At 39.4% G+C, this 5780-nt stretch overlaps 1 protein-coding gene across 1 annotated transcript in view; it reads right to left on the bottom strand.

Annotated features, from left to right (window-relative positions):
- LOC106525247 (homeobox protein Dlx4a) overlaps positions 1 to 5780 on the bottom strand; it is a 20349-nt gene that overhangs the window by 9343 nt on the left and 5226 nt on the right. The window lies entirely within an intron of this gene.

The raw sequence follows: 5780 nt of genomic DNA on the forward strand, positions 1-5780 counted from the left end.
TCCCACTGGGAGGAGACCCAGAGGAAGACCCAGGACACACTGGAGGGACTATGTTTCTCGGCTGGCCTGGGAACGCCTTGGGATTACCCCGGATSAGCTGGCCCAAGCGGCTGGGGAGAGGGAAGTCTGGGTCTCTGTGCTTAGGCTGCTGCCCCCGTGACCTGACCCCGTATAAGCAGCAGAAAACAGACGGACGGACAGACCAATAACAGTATCAAAACAAGCAAAGGGAATCAACAGATACTGACCCCCCTGTGGTATTAAGCTACAGTCTGCAATACTTAGGTCAGAACCAACACAAGCAAATAATCCACTTAATTCAGGAAAAATAAAACAAGCTCCATATCATTCAAATGATATGACATGAAAGATCATAAACAGCGTGTTTCCAAAAAGAAAAAAAAATGCTGAAAACATTCAGTATTTTTAGCGAGACAAAAAAATGAACTATAACATGCATCATGATAAATTCTTCAACAGTAATTCAAATGCAGCCTTGGTGTCACCACTTTGTTAAATTCAGTACTTTTTCAGTGAACAACCATGCTTCCTGACTAATAATGCAATGTATTTGTGGAAGGGCACACTACAAATAAAACCACTGCCACCACAATCCATGACCACCACAAAAGGCAAACACTAATGAACGGATCATTTTCTACTCTCAGTGTACACACAGGTGTTGTAGTTCATTCTTTAGGGATTAGGATTGTTCCACTACTGACAGGCACTGCTTGTGTATACAGAGTATACAAATACACACATGTACCTATCATATTTCAGGTAAGGCATTATTAAACAGTCCTCTCCTGACACAACACAGACTTTTTATTTTTCAGGTTTTAATAGGTGCAAAGTAACACAGAGCAGCAGAAGCCTACATGTGTCACAAAGCCTACATGGGCTGAACGTCAGCCTCGTAGGCTACATCAACTAATCTTAGCAAACACAAAAATGAGTTTCAGTTTTACAGATCTTGGGCTCATATTCAGTGTGGTAGCCCAAACACTAAAGGGCGCAGAATGGTTGACCGGCGAACCCATTCTCACTCCCAAGTCGTCACATAGTGACGCTTTGGCAAGGTTCCCTCTACGTCCGATTTTGACGCGCAGGGTACCCCCGTCACGTCAGTTACTGACGAGATGGGGCGGAAGCTGTTGTCATATTTTCAGAAAGTGTAGAAAATGCGCAAAAACGACCGTTCCAAAGCCTGAAATTACCTTTGTTCACTTTAGACATCCTGTCCCTGACCGTAGTAGCTAAAATTAACCATTTTTAGAAAATGTACGAAATTCACGTGAACATGTTCTGAAGCCTAAAATGACCTAATATTCACCATGGACATCCTACCCCTGATCCCAGTACCTAAACTTAACCATTAATCCTGATCCCTCATGTTAACCTCAGACCCCCGACGCAAAGACCCCTGGTGGCGCAACCCGGAAAAGCCGCGGGCGTCAAGGACTGACGCGAGGGGGGTACCTGATGCGTCAAAATAAGACGCAGAGGGAACCTTACCTTAAGCGTCAATATGTGACGACTTGGGAGTGAGAATGTGTAGGACCGGCAGCCGACTAATCCACGTGTGGTCACGCACACACCTTTCATATCCTGTGAGACACACGGTGCAGAGCTCCTGAGAAAACCCTCTCACTGCTGTACACCTCACAGCATGGGCTTCTTCCTGCTGGAGTGCTCAGTCTGATGTCTGCCTTTACTTTGGTCCCTAATCTGTGATGGATAGAACACCACACTTTTCAGCACACAAGTTCCTACATGCACAATGTCTGTGATATTTACATCTATGAGTTTTGGGCCATTTAGCCATCGTTAAAATTGTCTATAACTGATTTTGCAGGTTTGGATGGACCATGAAGGGGTCTAAGCTCTAATAGAAAACTTTGGTGTCCAAGTTGTCAGACAATGTGAAAACCTCCAAGGAATACCACAGTACTAAAGTCCTTTATGGTTGCCTAGGTTTGTTTTATACTGTATGTTTATTAAGTTGTTTGGAACCAGGATTCTTTTAAAGCTAGTTTTTGTTGACACTCAGCTGTGCCAGTTACTCTTAGCTGACTTTTGACATGTGACACTGAGTTTTGATTGATTGATTGATTGATTGATTGATTGATTGATTGATTGATTGATTGATTGATTGATTGATTGATTGTCATTGTACAGAGACCAATGAAATTACATTTAAGCATTTTTTTCACCAACCTCACAACAATCTGCCGGTATATTTCCTAAAAAAGAGGGTTACCTATAACAGGCCTAGCTACCTTTATGCCTCTTTTAAATATAAGAGAAAACAAATCTGCTTTTTGATGTTTTTTTCTACCATATTTAATTATAATAGTTCCTGAACTTTGTTTTCAGAGGATCTGATCTCTTCGCCATTGAGAAACAATTGTTTGTTGGAGTCGTAAATTCTGTTGAAGTTTAAAATGATCGGATCTGATTTACCCAATTGCTATTGTCTGGCCGTGATGTAGTACACAAACTCGACCGTAAAGGAAGCTATGCTAAGAAGCTAATTGGAAATTGTGTGTGCTGTAAACAACTGTCCCCTACTATGAAGAGAGAAGTATTGACCCAAACGAGATGGCTGTTCACTTTCCTCTGTTGCCATTGTTAAACTACAGGCAAACTAAAACAGCACAGAAAATTGATGTCATTGTTCACAGCTCCTCCTCCTGTTCACTGATTGGCCTGGTTGAAATTCTACCAGAGAAATCCCTGTCAATGGGAGAAAGTTCAGAAGGAGCAGAAAAGGAACAGTGGAATCGACCGGAATACGGCAATTCTTTGAGAACAGGCTTCGAGCAAAAAATGCATTTCATGTGTACTTGTTTGTTTGTTTTTTTTTAAACATTTTTCTATTTTAACTTTGTGCTCTGTCATTAGGCTTTGTGAAAATGTTTCTTGTAGACTGTCACTGGTAAAATCTGTACAGAAGGTCCAGTGTATATGATTAATTCCAGAATCTGGGAGTGTCCTTGTGGTGCGTCCGTGTTCATTTTACATGTGATTTTATCAAGAAGCTGTGTAACATCATTAACACACAGTGCTGCTCACTCAGGAACAATCACTTCTTTATACAGCCACAGGTGACTTGTCAACATGTCTCTTTTTCTCGCGCCAACACTTTTTATTTTAGCAACAGGACGATTTTTATTGTTTGCTAGATGTTCATCTGATCCATATTTGAAGCAGCGACGTTACTGTGTATGACTTGCATGTTTGTGATGAACAAGGGGTGGAAGTCTACATGAAAATAAGCATCTACTGTATATTCTGTTCKGGTACAGACAGGACTGGAATCACAGCTGAGAGCAGTGAAGCTTTTTTAACTGCTGCTTCAACTTAACATGCAATGGTTAAAGCTTTTTCCAGCTCATAAGTTGACTTTCCATTAGTCCAAAACCACATGGTGCAGCTAAAGCTTAGAGCTCGGCAGCACACTGGCTCACAGTTTCATCGACAAATTGCACATGGTGTCTAAAAGTGTGACTGCAGCCCAATACATTGTCTTTAAAATGCAACCATGGTTTCATCAAATGTAGTTCTGGTAGTGTGTAAAACTGACTCTGTCCTTCTGGACCCCTGCGATGTAATAAAATGGCACAGCACATTGACTCCAGCCATTCGTTTCTGCTATTTTGTAAATAAAATTGGATGTCCACCAACGTTATTCAAGAAAGTTGTTGCACGTGGTAAAGAAAATGCTGCTTCTTGTCTCCTGTTTCGTGTTGGTTATAATGAAACAGGATACGACGGTTAAACATTAACTTTATTACAGTAACTGTGCCATTATGCCAGACACCACAAGAGAACACGTGTTGTCTCATATCTATTGTGTCTTACTGTTATTTTTTTCAACACAGTTTACTCTCTCCTACACTGCCACAGCAGCGCCCTCTAGAGACAAGAAGTAATAACAGCAACAAAACAGGAGAAATACACTAACTGTGTCAATCGAAGAACATAACAACTTTTTATTTTTACAAAATAACTAGATTTGGCTAGAACTAGTTGGTGAATATTTTCAATAAAATTTACATTCATACAGTATAATGACATACTGTTAAGAATATTAGAATTAATCAAACAAAAAATTATGAACCACCAATCATAAATTTAACAGACACATTGCTACATAATGACATAATGATATTGTTAATTGATTGTGTCCTTTACTACAGAATTAATGGTTAAAACATATCAGGTGAGCCTGGACATACATTCCCTACAAATAGAAACATTGAAAGAAAATATCTTAAAAATAAATGTTGGCATATGACAGATGATTGTACTTATTCTGTCACATAACTGGTAATATTTTGTTCTGAACTTGGTGCAGAAGGTACAACCAGAAGTGATGACAAAGGGGAACTCCCTGTCCTTCTGTGTTTGTCTTTGTCTCTTTCCTGTCCTCCTAAACCCAGCCGGTTAAGGCAGATGGCTGTCTGTCATAAGCCTGGTTCTGCTGGAGGTTTCTTCCTGTTAAAAGGAAGATTTTCCTCTCCACTGTCGCCAATGTGTTACTAAGGATGAGAGACAGTGATGACGTGATTCAACACAATTTGCTGGCTTCCTTAGATTGATTGTTTTTTTGTACAGTGCCCTGAGATGATGTTTGCTGTGGCTTGGCGCTTTATMAATAAACTGAATTGATTTGAACTCTTCTTATTATGAGCAGAAAACATGAAACCAACAAGCGAGCAGCCATCTTATTGTAAAATCCTTAATATGGTGAAACAGTGGATTGAAGGTTGTTGTAGCGTCACTGCCACAACAGATATGAGTTTGCACTGCTTCAAATAAGAAGGTAAGAACTGTCTGGATCTGTTGTCTGTGTCGTCAGACACCATAGAAAAACTGTGTTTACATTCAGGCGATCCTCTTTATTGTCAGAACAGAATGGAAATGTCCGAGAGGATCTTTTCAGTAACATTTGTAACTGTAGCAAATCAGTAAATACAGGCACCAAGAAGGTCTTTCCAGCCGACTCTAAAATAAAGAGCAATTCATTTTCTGTTTTTAAAATAAAATAAATCTTATTTGATTTTTTTGCTAATCTAATATGTGAATATCAAAATTTCACTTTATACAGAAAATTAAGGTGAAATAATGCACCAAAAACAGTAATCTCTGGCAGAATAAATCAAGGACATTAGTTCAATTCAACTAATGTTGTAACTTTCTTCAGCTGATCAAATGTTACATTTTTATCATCCAATATCAGATGGGTATTACCGTATACCCGATTTTTTTATTACATAAAAAAATATTACATAAAAAAATACATTAAAAACATTAACAATGGCTTGGAGGCTAAGGAAACAGGCTTCAAAACATATATTTATGTGTAACTTTGTATCAGTGTGTGTTCAGTAGCAAATCAAATCTGTGTTAAATTACAGCAGTGCCTGTCTGTCTGCCTGTCTGTCTGTTTGACTGTCTTTAGCCCCGTGTTAATACCAACCTGACCAAGCTTCTCATGATATTTAGGTTTATGTTAGTAAAGGTATAATTACACGTGGCAGAACCTGTGGAGGCAACAGTAAGCAGGAATGTCCCAGTACCTGTTTTTGGGCTGCAGATTTTCCTTGACAGCAAACAATGACAACAATTAAAGGCGTGATCAGTTTGGCTAATGAAATAGATCTGATTTCACTTGATTTGCTTGCGTTACATGAAGCCCAATAATCTGTCTCAGAGCTACATTTCATCAGATGTATTTCTGCCAGACACCACTTATCAGCTGACTATATATA

This window comes from Austrofundulus limnaeus, unplaced genomic scaffold, assembly GCF_001266775.1.
Source record: "Austrofundulus limnaeus strain Quisiro unplaced genomic scaffold, Austrofundulus_limnaeus-1.0 Scaffold220, whole genome shotgun sequence".
Classification (NCBI taxonomy): Eukaryota; Metazoa; Chordata; class Actinopteri; order Cyprinodontiformes; family Rivulidae; genus Austrofundulus; species Austrofundulus limnaeus.